Genomic DNA, 18,591 nt, shown 5'->3' on the forward strand with positions numbered 1-18,591 from the left:
TCTGGGATCTTTTATTTCAGCTCATGAAACAATAGACACTTTACATGTTGCGTTTATATTTTTATTCAGTATATAAACTAGTTATTTGTAATCCAGACTGTATCACAACCAGTCGTGATTGGGAGCGTCGTCCGTGTTTGGCCGGCGTAGGTTGTCAATGTAAATAAGAATTTGTTCTTTAACTGACTTACATAGTTAAATAAAGGTAAAATAATGAAAAATGAAAATGTTCTGCACGGTCACACACGACTGACGAGCGGTCAAATCAACACTAGTTAGTTGTAGTCATATCAACAATATACGATATGGTTAGTTGTAGTCACATCAACACTATGTTTAAACTTGGGCCGGCAGGGTAGCCTAGTGGTTAGAGCGGTGGACTAGCAACCGAAGGTTGCAAGTTCAAACCCCAGACCAGAGCTGACAAGGTACAAATCTGTCGTTCTGCCCCTGAACAGGCAGTTAACCCACTGTTCCTAGACCAGTTAACCCACTGTTCCCAGGCCGTCATTGAAAATAAGAATTAGTTAAATAAAGGTAAAATAAAATTTAAAAATAAATAAACTAGTTAGTTGTAGTCACATCAACACTATATAAACTAGTTAGTTGTAGTCACATCAACACTATATAAACTAGTTAGTTGTAGTCACATCAACACTATATAAACTAGTTAGTTGTAGTCACATCAACACTATATAAACTAGTTAGTTGTAGTCATATAAACTAGTTAGTTGTAGTCACATCAACACTATATAAACTAGTTAGTTGTAGTCACATCAACACTATATAAATTAGTTAGTTGTAGTCACATCAACACTATATAAACTAGTTAGTTGTAGTCACATCAACACTATATAAACTAGTTAGTTGTAGTCACATCAACACTATATAAACTAGTTAGTTGTAGTCACATCAACACTATATAAACTAGTTAGTTGTAGTCACATCAACACTATATAAACTAGTTAGTTGTAGTCACATCAACACTATATAAACTAGTTAGTTGTAGTCACATCAACACTATATAAACTAGTTAGTCGTAGTCACATCAACACTATATAAACTAGTTAGTTGTAGTCACATCAACACTATATAAACTAGTTAGTTGTAGTCACATCAACACTATATAAACTAGTTAGTTGTAGTCACATCAACACTATATAAACTAGTTAGTTGTAGTCACATCAACACTATATAAACTAGTTAGTTGTAGTCACATCAACACTATATAAACTAGTTAGTTGTAGTCACATCAACACTATATAAACTAGTTAGTTGTAGTCACATCAACACTATATAAACTAGTTAGTCGTAGTCACATCAACACTATATAAACTAGTTAGTTGTAGTCACATCAACACTATATAAACTAGTTAGTTGTAGTCACATCAACACTATATAAACTAGTTAGTTGTAGTCACATCAACACTATATAAACTAGTTAGTTGTAGTCACATCAACACTATATAAACTAGTTAGTTGTAGTCACATAAACACTACGTATTAACTAGTTAGTTGTAGTCACATCAACACTACTTATTAACTAGTTAGTTGTAGTCACATCAACACTACGTATTAACTAGTTAGTTGTAGTCACATCAACACTATATAAACTAGTTAGTTGTAGTCACATAAACACTACGTATTAACTAGTTAGTTGTAGTCACATCAACACTATATAAACTAGTTAGTTGTAGTCACATCAACACTATATAAACTAGTTAGTTGTAGTCACATCAACACTATATAAACTAGTTAGTCGTAGTCACATCAACACTATATATACTAGTTAGTCGTAGTCACATCAACACTATATAAACTAGTTAGTTGTAGTCACATCAACACTATATAAACTAGTTAGTTGTAGTCACATAAACACTACGTATTAACTAGTTAGTTGTAGTCACATCAACACTATATAAACTAGTTAGTTGTAGTCACATCAACACTATATAAACTAGTTAGTCGTAGTCACATCAACACTATATAAACTAGTTAGTTGTAGTCACATCAACACTATATAAACTAGTTAGTTGTAGTCACATCAACACTATATAAACTAGTTAGTTGTAGTCACATCAACACTATATAAACTAGTTAGTCGTAGTCACATCAACACTATATAAACTAGTTAGTTGTAGTCACATCAACACTATATAAACTAGTTAGTCGTAGTCACATCAACACTATATAAACTAGTTAGTTGTAGTCACATCAACACTATATAAACTAGTTAGTCGTAGTCACATCAACACTATATAAACTAGTTAGTTGTAGTCACATCAACACTATATAAACTAGTTAGTTGTAGTCACATCAACACTATATAAACTAGTTAGTCGTAGTCACATCAACACTATATAAACTAGTTAGTCGTAGTCACATCAACACTATATAAACTAGTTAGTTGTAGTCACATCAACACTATATAAACTAGTTAGTTGTAGTCACATCAACACTATATAAACTAGTTAGTTGTAGTCACATCAACACTATATAAACTAGTTAGTTGTAGTCACATCAATCACTATATAAACTAGTTAGTTGTAGTCACATCAACACTATATAAACTAGTTAGTTGTAGTCACATCAACACTATATAAACTAGTTAGTTGTAGTCACATCAACACTATATAAACTAGTTAGTTGTAGTCACATCAACACTATATAAACTAGTTAGTCGTAGTCACATCAACACTATATAAACTAGTTAGTTGTAGTCACATCAACACTATATAAACTAGTTAGTTGTAGTCACATCAACACTATATAAACTAGTTAGTTGTAGTCACATCAACACTATATAAACTAGTTAGTCGTAGTCACATCAACACTATATAAACTAGTTAGTTGTAGTCACATCAACACTATATAAACTAGTTAGTCGTAGTCACATCAACACTATATAAACTAGTTAGTTGTAGTCACATCAACACTATATAAACTAGTTAGTCGTAGTCACATCAACACTATATAAACTAGTTAGTTGTAGTCACATCAACACTATATAAACTAGTTAGTTGTAGTCACATCAACACTATATAAACTAGTTAGTTGTAGTCACATCAACACTATATAAACTAGTTAGTCGTAGTCACATCAACACTATATAAACTAGTTAGTCGTAGTCACATCAACACTATATAAACTAGTTAGTCGTAGTCATATCAACACTATATAAACTAGTTAGTCGTAGTCACATCAACACTATATAAACTAGTTAGTTGTAGTCACATCAACACTATATAAACTAGTTAGTTGTAGTCACATCAACACTATATAAACTAGTTAGTTGTAGTCACATCAACACTATATAAACTAGTTAGTTGTAGTCACATCAACACTATATAAACTAGTTAGTTGTAGTCACATAAACACTACGTATTTACTAGTTAGTTGTAGTCACATCAACACTATATAAACTAGTTAGTCGTAGTCACATCAACACTATATAAACTAGTTAGTCGTAGTCACATCAACACTATATAAACTAGTTAGTTGTAGTCACATCAACACTATATAAACTAGTTAGTTGTAGTCACATCAACACTATATAAACTAGTTAGTTGTAGTCACATCAACACTATATAAACTAGTTAGTTGTAGTCACATCATCACTATATAAACTAGTTAGTTGTAGTCACATCAACACTATATAAACTAGTTAGTTGTAGTCACATCAACACTATATAAACTAGTTAGTTGTAGTCACATCAACACTATATAAACGAGTTAGTTGTAGTCACATCAACACTATATAAACTAGTTAGTTGTAGTCACATCAACACTATATAAACTAGTTAGTCGTAGTCACATCAACACTATATAAACTAGTTAGTTGTAGTCACATCAACACTATATAAACTAGTTAGTTGTAGTCACATCAACACTATATAAACTAGTTAGTTGTAGTCACATCAACACTATATAAACTAGTTAGTCGTAGTCACATCAACACTATATAAACTAGTTAGTCGTAGTCACATCAACACTATATAAACTAGTTAGTCATAGTCACATCAACACTATATAAACTAGTTAGTCGTAGTCACATCAACACTATATAAACTAGTTAGTTGTAGTCACATCAACACTATATAAACTAGTTAGTTGTAGTCACATAAACACTACGTATTAACTAGTTAGTTGTAGTCACATCAACACTATATAAACTAGTTAGTTGTAGTCACATCAACACTATATAAACTAGTTAGTCGTAGTCACATCAACACTATATAAACTAGTTAGTTGTAGTCACATCAACACTATATAAACTAGTTAGTTGTAGTCACATCAACACTATATAAACTAGTTAGTTGTAGTCACATCAACACTATATAAACTAGTTAGTCGTAGTCACATCAACACTATATAAACTAGTTAGTTGTAGTCACTTCAACAATATATAAACTAGTTAGTCGTAGTCACATCAACACTATATAAACTAGTTAGTTGTAGTCACATCAACACTATATAAACTAGTTAGTCGTAGTCACATCAACACTATATAAACTAGTTAGTTGTAGTCACATCAACACTATATAAACTAGTTAGTTGTAGTCACATCAACACTATATAAACTAGTTAGTTGTAGTCACATCAACACTATATAAACCAGTTAGTTGTAGTCACATCAACACTATATAAACTAGTTAGTTGTAGTCACATCAACACTATATAAACTAGTTAGTTGTAGTCACATCAACACTATATAAACTAGTTAGTTGTAGTCACATCAACACTATATAAACTAGTTAGTTGTAGTCACATCAACACTATATAAACTAGTTAGTTGTAGTCACATCAACACTATATAAACTAGTTAGTTGTAGTCACATAAACACTACGTATTAACTAGTTAGTTGTAGTCACATCAACACTACTTATTAACTAGTTAGTTGTAGTCACATCAACACTACGTATTAACTAGTTAGTTGTAGTCACATCAACACTATATAAACTAGTTAGTTGTAGTCACATAAACACTACGTATTAACTAGTTAGTTGTAGTCACATCAACACTATATAAACTAGTTAGTTGTAGTCACATCAACACTATATAAACTAGTTAGTTGTAGTCACATCAACACTATATAAACTAGTTAGTCGTAGTCACATCAACACTATATATACTAGTTAGTCGTAGTCACATCAACACTATATAAACTAGTTAGTTGTAGTCACATCAACACTATATAAACTAGTTAGTTGTAGTCACATAAACACTACGTATTAACTAGTTAGTTGTAGTCACATAAACACTATATAAACTAGTTAGTTGTAGTCACATCAACACTATATAAACTAGTTAGTCGTAGTCACATCAACACTATATAAACTAGTTAGTTGTAGTCACATCAACACTATATAAACTAGTTAGTTGTAGTCACATCAACACTATATAAACTAGTTAGTTGTAGTCACATCAACACTATATAAACTAGTTAGTCGTAGTCAAATCAACACTATATAAACTAGTTAGTTGTAGTCACATCAACACTATATAAACTAGTTAGTCGTAGTCACATCAACACTATATAAACTAGTTAGTTGTAGTCACATCAACACTATATAAACTAGTTAGTCGTAGTCACATCAACACTATATAAACTAGTTAGTTGTAGTCACATCAACACTATATAAACTAGTTAGTTGTAGTCACATCAACACTATATAAACTAGTTAGTTGTAGTCACATCAACACTATATAACTAGTTAGTCGTAGTCACATCAACACTATATAAACGAGTTAGTCGTAGTCACATCAACACTATATAAACTAGTTAGTCGTAGTCATATCAACACTATATAAACTAGTTAGTCGTAGTCACATCAACACTATATAAACTAGTTAGTTGTAGTCACATCAACACTATATAAACTAGTTAGTTGTAGTCACATCAACACTATATAAACTAGTTAGTTGTAGTCACATCAACACTATATAAACTAGTTAGTTGTAGTCACATCAACACTATATAAACTAGTTAGTTGTAGTCACATAAACACTACGTATTAACTAGTTAGTTGTAGTCACATCAACACTATATAAACTAGTTAGTCGTAGTCACATCAACACTATATAAACTAGTTAGTCGTAGTCACATCAACACTATATAAACTAGTTAGTTGTAGTCACATCAACACTATATAAACTAGTTAGTTGTAGTCACATCAACACTATATAAAACTAGTTAGTTGTAGTCACATCAACACTATATAAACTAGTTAGTTGTAGTCACATCATCACTATATAAACTAGTTAGTTGTAGTCACATCAACACTATATAAACTAGTTAGTTGTAGTCACATCAACACTATATAAACTAGTTAGTTGTAGTCACATCAACACTATATAAACTAGTTAGTTGTAGTCACATCAACACTATATAAACTAGTTAGTCGTAGTCACATCAACACTATATAAACTAGTTAGTTGTAGTCACATCAACACTATATAAACTAGTTAGTCGTAGTCACATCAACACTATATAAACTAGTTAGTTGTAGTCACATCAACACTATATAAACTAGTTAGTCGTAGTCACATCAACACTATATAAACTAGTTAGTTGTAGTCACATCAACACTATATAAACTAGTTAGTCGTAGTCACATCAACACTATATAAACTAGTTAGTTGTAGTCACATCAACACTATATAAACTAGTTAGTCGTAGTCACATCAACACTATATAAACTAGTTAGTTGTAGTCACATCAACACTATATAAACTAGTTAGTTGTAGTCACATCAACACTATATAAACTAGTTAGTTGTAGTCACATCAACACTATATAAACTAGTTAGTCGTAGTCACATCAACACTATATAAACTAGTTAGTCGTAGTCACATCAACACTATATAAACTAGTTAGTCATAGTCACATCAACACTATATAAACTAGTTAGTCGTAGTCACATCAACACTATATAACTAGTTAGTTGTAGTCACATCAACACTATATAAACTAGTTAGTTGTAGTCACATCAACACTATATAAACTAGTTAGTTGTAGTCACATCAACACTATATAAACTAGTTAGTTGTAGTCACATCAACACTATATAAACTAGTTAGTTGTAGTCACATCAACACTATATAAACTAGTTAGTCGTAGTCACATCAACACTATATAAACTAGTTAGTCGTAGTCACATCAACACTATATAAACTAGTTAGTCGTAGTCACATCAACACTATATAAACGAGTTAGTCGTAGTCACATCAACACTATATAAACTAGTTAGTCGTAGTCACATCAACACTATATAAACTAGTTAGTTGTAGTCACATCAACACTATATAAACGAGTTAGTTGTAGTCACATCAACACTATATAAACTAGTTAGTTGTAGTCACATCAACACTATATAAACTAGTTAGTCGTAGTCACATCAACACTATATAAACTAGTTAGTTGTAGTCACATCAACACTATATAAACTAGTTAGTTGTAGTCACATCAACACTATATAAACTAGTTAGTTGTAGTCACATAAACACTACGTATTAACTAGTTAGTTGTAGTCACATCAACACTACGTATTAACTAGTTAGTTGTAGTCACATCAACACTATATAAACTAGTTAGTCGTAGTCACATCAACACTATATAAACTAGTTAGTCATAGTCACATCAACACTATATAAACTAGTTAGTCATAGTCACATCAACACTATATAAACTAGTTAGTCGTAGTCACATCAACACTATATAAACTAGTTAGTTGTAGTCACATCAACACTATATAAACTAGTTAGTTGTAGTCACATCAACACTATATAAACTAGTTAGTTGTAGTCACATCAACACTATATAAACTAGTTAGTTGTAGTCACATCAACACTATATAAACTAGTTAGTTGTAGTCACATCAACACTATATAAACTAGTTAGTCGTAGTCACATCAACACTATATAAACTAGTTAGTTGTAGTCACATCAACACTATATAAACTAGTTAGTTGTAGTCACATAAACACTACGTATTAACTAGTTAGTTGTAGTCACATCAACACTACGTATTAACTAGTTAGTTGTAGTCACATCAACACTATATAAACTAGTTAGTTGTAGTCACATAAACACTAAGTATTAACTAGTTAGTTGTAGTCACATCAACACTATATAAACTAGTTAGTTGTAGTCACATCAACACTATATAAACTAGTTAGTTGTAGTCACATCAACACTATATAAACTAGTTAGTCGTAGTCACATCAACACTATATAAACTAGTTAGTCGTAGTCACATCAACACTATATAAACTAGTTAGTTGTAGTCACATCAACACTATATAACTAGTTAGTCGTAGTCACATCAACACTATATAAACTAGTTAGTTGTAGTCACATCAACACTATATAACTAGTTAGTTGTAGTCACATCAACACTATATAAACTAGTTAGTCGTAGTCACATCAACACTATATAAACTAGTTAGTTGTAGTCACATCAACACTATATAAACTAGTTAGTTGTAGTCACATCAACACTATATAAACTAGTTAGTTGTAGTCACATCAACACTATATAAACTAGTTAGTTGTAGTCACATCAACACTATATAAACTAGTTAGTTGTAGTCACATCAACACTATATAAACTAGTTAGTTGTAGTCACATCAACACTATATAAACTAGTTAGTTGTAGTCACATCAAAACTATATAAACTAGTTAGTTGTAGTCACATCAACACTATATAAACTAGTTAGTTGTAGTCACATCAACACTATATAAACTAGTTAGTTGTAGTCACATCAACACTATATAAACTAGTTAGTTGTAGTCACATCAACACTATATAAACTAGTTAGTTGTAGTCACATCAACACTATATAAACTAGTTAGTTGTAGTCACATCAACACTATATAAACTAGTTAGTTGTAGTCACATCAACACTATATAAACTAGTTAGTTGTAGTCACATCAACACTATATAAACTAGTTAGTTGTAGTCACATAAACACTACGTATTAACTAGTTAGTTGTAGTCACATCAACACTACGTATTAACTAGTTAGTTGTAGTCACATCAACACTACGTATTAACTAGTTAGTTGTAGTCACATCAACACTATATAAACTAGTTAGTTGTAGTCACATAAACACTACGTATTAACTAGTTAGTTGTAGTCACATCAACACTATATAAACTAGTTAGTTGTAGTCACATCAACACTATATAAACTAGTTAGTTGTAGTCACATCAACACTATATAAACTAGTTAGTCGTAGTCACATCACACTATATATACTAGTTAGTTGTAGTCACATCAACACTATATAAACTAGTTAGTTGTAGTCACATCAACACTATATAAACTAGTTAGTTGTAGTCACATAAACACTACGTATTAACTAGTTAGTTGTAGTCACATCAACACTATATAAACTAGTTAGTTGTAGTCACATCAACACTATATAAACTAGTTAGTTGTAGTCACATCAACACTATATAAACTAGTTAGTTGTAGTCACATCAACACTATATAAACTAGTTAGTTGTAGTCACATCAACACTATATAAACTAGTTAGTTGTAGTCACATCAACACTATATAAACTAGTTAGTTGTAGTCACATAAACACTACGTATTAACTAGTTAGTTGTAGTCACATCAACACTACGTATTAACTAGTTAGTTGTAGTCACATCAACACTACGTATTAACTAGTTAGTTGTAGTCACATCAACACTATATAAACTAGTTAGTTGTAGTCACATAAACACTACGTATTAACTAGTTAGTTGTAGTCACATCAACACTATATAAACTAGTTAGTTGTAGTCACATCAACACTATATAAACTAGTTAGTTGTAGTCACATCAACACTATATAAACTAGTTAGTCGTAGTCACATCAACACTATATATACTAGTTAGTTGTAGTCACATCAACACTATATAAACTAGTTAGTTGTAGTCACATCAACACTATATAAACTAGTTAGTTGTAGTCACATAACACTACGTATTAACTAGTTAGTTGTAGTCACATCAACACTATATAAACTAGTTAGTTGTAGTCACATCAACACTATATAAACTAGTTAGTTGTAGTCACATCAACACTATATAAACTAGTTAGTTGTAGTCACATCAACACTATATAAACTAGTTAGTTGTAGTCACATCAACACTTATAAACTAGTTAGTTGTAGTCACATCACACTATATAAACTAGTTAGTCGTAGTCACATCAACACTATATAAACTAGTTAGTCGTAGTCACATCAACACTATATAAACTAGTTAGTCGTAGTCACATCAACACTATATAAACTAGTTAGTCGTAGTCACATCAACACTATATAAACTAGTTAGTTGTAGTCACCATCAACACCAAATAAACTAGTTAGTTGTAGTCCACTATAAACTAGTTAGTCACATCAACTATATAAACTAGTTAGTTGTAGTCACATCAACACTATATAAACTAGTTAGTTGTAGTCACATCAACACTATATAAACTAGTTAGTTGTAGTCCATGTTCACATCACCACTAGTATAAACTAGTTAGTTGTAGTCACATCAACACTATAAAACTATTAGTTGTAGTCACATCAACACTACTATTAACTAGTTAGTTGTAGTCACATCACACTATATAAACTAGTTGTCGTAGTCACAATCAACACTATATAAACTAGTTAGTCGTAGTCACATCAACACTATATAAACTAGTTAGTCGTAGTCACATCAACACTATATAAACTAGTTAGTCGTAGTCAACATCAACACTATATAAACTAGTTAGTTCGTAGTCACATCAACACTATATAACTAGATTAGTTGTAGTCACATCAACACTATATAAACTAGTTAGTTGTAGTCACATCAAACCTATATAAACTAAGTTAGTTGTAGTCACATCAACACTATATAAACTAGTTAGTTGTAGTCCACATCAACACTATATAAACTAGTTAGTTGTAGTCACATCAACACTATATAAACTAGTTAGTTGTAGTCACCATCAACACTATATAAACTAGTTAGTTGTAGTCACATCACACTATATAAACCGAGTTGGTATAGTCACATCAAACTATATAAACTAGTTAGTTGTAGCACATCAACACTATATAAACTAGTTAGTTGTAGTCCACAATCAACACTATATAACCTAGTTAGTTGTATAACATCAACACTATATAAACCTAGTTAGTTGTAGTCACATCAACACTATATAAACTAGTTAGTTGTAGTCACATCAACACTATATAAACTAGTTAGTTGTAGTCACATCAACACTATATAAACTAGTTATCGTAGTCACATCAACACTATATAAACTAGTTAGTCGTAGTCACATCAACACTATATAAACTAGTTAGTCGTAGTCACATCAACACTATATAAACTAGTTAGTCGTAGTCACATCAACACTATATAAACTAGTTAGTCGTAGTCACATCAACACTATATAAACTAGTTAGTCGTAGTTCACATCAACACTATATAAACTAGTTAGTCGTAGTCACATCAACACTATATAAACTAGTTAGTCGTAGTCACATCAACACTATATAAACTATTTAGTCGTAGTCACATCAACACTATAAAACTAGTTAGTCGTAGTCACATCAACACTATATAAACTAGTTAGTTGTAGTCACATCAACACTATATAAACTAGTTAGTCGTAGTCACATCAACACTATATAAACTAGTTTAGTTGTAGTCACATCAACACTATATAAACTAGTTAGTCGTAGTCACATCAACACTATATAAACTAGTTAGTTGTAGTCACATCAACCACTATATAAACTAGTTAGTCGTAGTCACATCAACACTATATAAACTAGTTAGTTGTAGTCACATCAACACTATATAAACTAGTTAGTCGTAGTCACATCACACTATATAAACTAGTTAGTGTAGTCACATCACACATATAAACTAGTTAGTTGTAGTCACATCAACACTATATAAACTAGTTAGTTGTAGTCACATCAACACTATATAAAACTAGTTAGTCGTAGTCACATCAACACTATATAAACTAGTTAGTCGTAGTCACATCAACACTATATAAACTAGTTAGTCATAGTCACATCAACACTATATAAACTAGTTAGTCGTAGTCCACATCAACACTATATAAACTAGTTAGTTGTAGTCACATCAACACTATATAAACTAGTTAGTTGTAGTCACATAAACACTACGTATTAACTAGTTAGTTGTAGTCACATCAACACTATAATAACTAGTTAGTTGTAGTCACATCAACACTATATAAACTAGTTAGTCGTAGTCACATCAACACTATATAAACTAGTTAGTTGTAGTCACATCAACACTATATAAACTAGTTAGTTGTAGTCACATCAACACTATATAAACTAGTTAGTTGTAGTCACATCAACACTATATAAACTAGTTAGTCGTAGTCACATCAACACTATATAAACTAGTTAGTTGTAGTCACATCAACACTATATAAACTAGTTAGTCGTAGTCACATCAACACTATATAAACTAGTTAGTTGTAGTCACATCAACACTATATAAACTAGTTTAGTCGTAGTCACATCAACACTATATAAACTAGTTAGTTGTAGTCACATCAACACTATATAAACTAGTTAGTTGTAGTCACATCAACACTATATAAACTAGTTAGTTGTAGTCACATCAACACTATATAAACTAGTTAGTTGTAGTCACATCAACACTATATAAACTAGTTAGTCGTAGTCACATCAACACTATATATACTAGTTAGTCGTAGTCACATCAACACTATATAAACTAGTTAGTTGTAGTCACATCAACACTATATAAACTAGTTAGTTGTAGTCACATAACACTACGTATAACTAGTTAGTTGTAGTCACATCAACACTATATAAACTAGTTAGTTGTAGTCACATCAACACTATATAAACTAGTTAGTCGTAGTCACATCAACACTATATAAACTAGTTAGTTGTAGTCACATCAACACTATATAAACTAGTTAGTTGTAGTCACATCAACACTATATAAACTAGTTAGTTGTAGTCACATCAACACTATATAAACTAGTTAGTCGTAGTCACATCAACACTATATAAACTAGTTAGTTGTAGTCACATCAACACTATATAAACTAGTTAGTCGTAGTCACATCAACACTATATAAACTAGTTAGTTGTAGTCACATCAACACTATATAAACTAGTTAGTCGTAGTCACATCAACACTATATAAACTAGTTAGTTGTAGTCACATCAACACTATATAAACTAGTTAGTTGTAGTCACATCAACACTATATAAACTAGTTAGTTGTAGTCACATCAACACTATATAAACTAGTTAGTTGTAGTCACATCAACACTATATAAACTAGTTAGTTGTAGTCACATCAACACTATATAAACTAGTTAGTTGTAGTCACATCAACACTATATAAACTAGTTAGTTGTAGTCACATCACACTATATAAACTAGTTAGTTGTAGTCACATCAACACTATATAAACTACTTAGTTGTAGTCACATCAACACTATATAAACTAGTTAGTTGTAGTCACATAAACACTACGTATTAACTAGTTAGTTGTAGTCACATCAACACTACTTATTAACTAGTTAGTTGTAGTCACATCAACACTACGTATTAACTAGTTAGTTGTAGTCACATCAACACTATATAAACTAGTTAGTTGTAGTCACATAAACACTACGTATTAACTAGTTAGTTGTAGTCACATCAACACTATATAAACTAGTTAGTTGTAGTCACATCAACACTATATAAACTAGTTAGTTGTAGTCACATCAACACTATATAAACTAGTTAGTCGTAGTCACATCAACACTATATATACTAGTTAGTCGTAGTCACATCAACACTATATAACTAGTTAGTTGTAGTCACATCAACACTATATAAACTAGTTAGTTGTAGTCACATAAACACTACGTATTAACTAGTTAGTTGTAGTCACATAAACACTATATAAACTAGTTAGTTGTAGTCACATCAACACTATATAAACTAGTTAGTCGTAGTCACATCAACACTATATAAACTAGTTAGTTGTAGTCACATCAACACTATATAAACTAGTTAGTTGTAGTCACATCAACACTATATAAACTAGTTAGTTGTAGTCACATCAACACTATATAAACTAGTTAGTCGTAGTCAAATCAACACTATATAAACTAGTTAGTTGTAGTCACATCAACACTATATAAACTAGTTAGTCGTAGTCACATCAACACTATATAAACTAGTTAGTTGTAGTCACATCACACTAAACTATTTAGTCGTAGTCACATCAACACGATACTAGTTAGTTGTAGTCACATCAACACTATATAAACTAGTTAGTTGTAGTCACATCAACACTATATAAACTAGTTAGTTGTAGTCACATCAACACTATATAAACTAGTTAGTCGTAGTCACATCAACACTATATAAACTAGTTAGTCGTAGTCACATCAACACTATATAAACTAGTTAGTCGTAGTCACATCAACACTATATAAACTAGTTAGTCGTAGTCATATCAACACTATATAAACTAGTTAGTCGTAGTCACATCAACACTATATAAACTAGTTAGTTGTAGTCACATCAACACTATATAAACTAGTTAGTTGTAGTCACATCAACACTATATAAACTAGTTAGTTGTAGTCACATCAACACTATATAAACTAGTTAGTTGTAGTCACATCAACACTATATAAACTAGTTAGTTGTAGTCACATAAACACTACGTATTAACTAGTTAGTTGTAGTCACATCAACACTATATAAACTAGTTAGTCGTAGTCACATCAACACTATATAAACTAGTTAGTCGTAGTCACATCAACACTATATAAACTAGTTAGTTGTAGTCACATCAACACTATATAAACTAGTTAGTTGTAGTCACATCAACACTATATAAACTAGTTAGTTGTAGTCACATCAACACTATATAAACTAGTTAGTTGTAGTCACATCATCACTATATAAACTAGTTAGTTGTAGTCACATCAACACTATATAAACTAGTTAGTTGTAGTCACATCAACACTATATAAACTAGTTAGTTGTAGTCACATCAACACTATATAAACTAGTTAGTTGTAGTCACATCAACACTATATAAACTAGTTAGTCGTAGTCACATCAACACTATATAAACTAGTTAGTTGTAGTCACATCAACACTATATAAACTAGTTAGTCGTAGTCACATCAACACTATATAAACTAGTTAGTTGTAGTCACATCAACACTATATAAACTAGTTAGTCGTAGTCACATCAACACTATATAAACTAGTTAGTTGTAGTCACATCAACACTATATAAACTAGTTAGTCGTAGTCACATCAACACTATATAAACTAGTTAGTTGTAGTCACATCAACACTATATAAACTAGTTAGTCGTAGTCACATCAACACTATATAAACTAGTTAGTTGTAGTCACATCAACACTATATAAACTAGTTAGTTGTAGTCACATCAACACTATATAAACTAGTTAGTTGTAGTCACATCAACACTATATAAACTAGTTAGTCGTAGTCACATCAACACTATATAAACTAGTTAGTCGTAGTCACATCAACACTATATAAACTAGTTAGTCATAGTCACATCAACACTATATAAACTAGTTAGTCGTAGTCACATCAACACTATATAAACTAGTTAGTTGTAGTCACATCAACACTATATAAACTAGTTAGTTGTAGTCACATCAACACTATATAAACTAGTTAGTTGTAGTCACATCAACACTATATAAACTAGTTAGTTGTAGTCACATCAACACTATATAAACTAGTTAGTTGTAGTCCCATCAACACTATATAAACTAGTTAGTCGTAGTCACATCAACACTATATAAACTAGTTAGTCGTAGTCACATCAACACTATATAAACTAGTTAGTCGTAGTCACATCAACACTATATAAACGAGTTAGTCGTAGTCACATCAACACTATATAAACTAGTTAGTCGTAGTCACATCAACACTATATAAACTAGTTAGTTGTAGTCACATCAACACTATATAAACGAGTTAGTTGTAGTCACATCAACACTATATAAACTAGTTAGTTGTAGTCACATCAACACTATATAACTAGTTAGTCGTAGTCACATCAACACTATATAAACTAGTTAGTTGTAGTCACATCAACACTATATAAACTAGTTAGTTGTAGTCACATCACACTATATAAACTAGTTAGTTGTAGTCACATCAACACTATATAAACTAGTTAGTCGTAGTCACATCAACACTATATAAACTAGTTAGTCGTAGTCACATCAACACTATATAAACTAGTTAGTCATAGTCACATCAACACTATATAAACTAGTTAGTCGTAGTCACATCAACACTATATAAACTAGTAGTTGTAGTCACATCAACACTATATAAACTAGTTAGTTGTAGTCACATCAACACTATATAAACTAGTTAGTTGTAGTCACATCAACACTATATAAACTAGTTAGTTGTAGTCACATCAACACTATATAAACTAGTTAGTTGTAGTCACATCAACACTATATAAACTAGTTAGTTGTAGTCACATCAACACTATATAAACTAGTTAGTCGTAGTCACAATCAACACTATATAAACTAGTTAGTCGTAGTCACATCAACACTATATAAACTAGTTAGTCGTAGTCACATCAACACTATATAAACGAGTTAGTCGTAGTCACATCAACACTATATAAACTAGTTAGTCGTAGTCACATCAACACTATATAAACTAGTTAGTTGTAGTCACATCAACACTATATAAACGAGTTAGTTGTAGTCACATCAACACTATATAAACTAGTTAGTTGTAGTCACATCAACACTATATAAACTAGTTAGTCGTAGTCACATCAACACTATATAAACTAGTTAGTTGTAGTCACATCAACACTATATAAACTAGTTAGTTGTAGTCACATCAACACTATATAAACTAGTTAGTTGTAGTCACATAAACACTACGTATTAACTAGTTAGTTGTAGTCACATCAACACTACGTATTAACTAGTTAGTTGTAGTCACATCAACACTATATAAACTAGTTAGTCGTAGTCACATCAACACTATATAAACTAGTTAGTCATAGTCACATCAACACTATATAAACTAGTTAGTCATAGTCACATCAACACTATATAAACTAGTTAGTCGTAGTCACATCAACACTATATAAACTAGTTAGTTGTAGTCACATCAACACTATATAAACTAGTTAGTTGTAGTCACATCAACACTATATAAACTAGTTAGTTGTAGTCACATCAACACTATATAAACTAGTTAGTTGTAGTCACATCAACACTATATAAACTAGTTAGTTGTAGTCACATCAACACTATATAAACTAGTTAGTCGTAGTCACATCAACACTATATAAACTAGTTAGTCGTAGTCACATCAACACTATATAAACTAGTTAGTCGTAGTCACATCAACACTATATAAACGAGTTAGTCGTAGTCACATCAACACTATATAAACTAGTTAGTCGTAGTCACATCAACACTATATAAACTAGTTAGTTGTAGTCACATCAACACTATATAAACTAGTTAGTTGTAGTCACATCAACACTATATAAACTAGTTAGTTGTAGTCACATCAACACTATATAAACTAGTTAGTCGTAGTCACATCAACACTATATAAACTAGTTAGTTGTAGTCACATCAACACTATATAAACTAGTTAGTTGTAGTCACATCAACACTATATAAACTAGTTAGTTGTAGTCACATAAACACTACGTATTAACTAGTTAGTTGTAGTCACATCAACACTACGTATTAACTAGTTAGTTGTAGTCACATCAACACTATATAAACTAGTTAGTTGTAGTCACATAAACACTAAGTATTAACTAGTTAGTTGTAGTCACATCAACACTATATAAACTAGTTAGTTGTAGTCACATCAACACTATATAAACTAGTTAGTTGTAGTCACATCAACACTATATAAACTAGTTAGTCGTAGTCACATCAACACTATATAAACTAGTTAGTCATAGTCACATCAACACTATATAAACTAGTTAGTTGTAGTCACATCAACACTATATAAACTAGTTAGTCGTAGTCACATCAACACTATATAAACTAGTTAGTTGTAGTCACATCAACACTATATAAACTAGTTAGTTGTAGTCACATCAACACTATATAAACTAGTTAGTCGTAGTCACATCAACACTATATAAACTAGTTAGTTGTAGTCACATCAACACTATATAAACTAGTTAGTTGTAGTCACATCAACACTATATAAACTAGTTAGTTGTAGTCACATCAACACTATATAAACTAGTTAGTTGTAGTCACATCAACACTATATAAACTAGTTAGTTGTAGTCACATCAACACTATATAAACTAGTTAGTTGTAGTCACATCAACACTATATAAACTAGTTAGTTGTAGTCACATCAACACTATATAAACTAGTTAGTTGTAGTCACATCAACACTATATAAACTAGTTAGTTGTAGTCACATCAACACTATATAAACTAGTTAGTTGTAGTCACATCAACACTATATAAATAGTTAGTTGTAGTCACATCAACACTATATA

The sequence above is a fragment of the Oncorhynchus kisutch genome, linkage group LG15, assembly GCF_002021735.2.
Source record: "Oncorhynchus kisutch isolate 150728-3 linkage group LG15, Okis_V2, whole genome shotgun sequence".
In the NCBI taxonomy this organism is placed as follows: domain Eukaryota; kingdom Metazoa; phylum Chordata; class Actinopteri; order Salmoniformes; family Salmonidae; genus Oncorhynchus; species Oncorhynchus kisutch.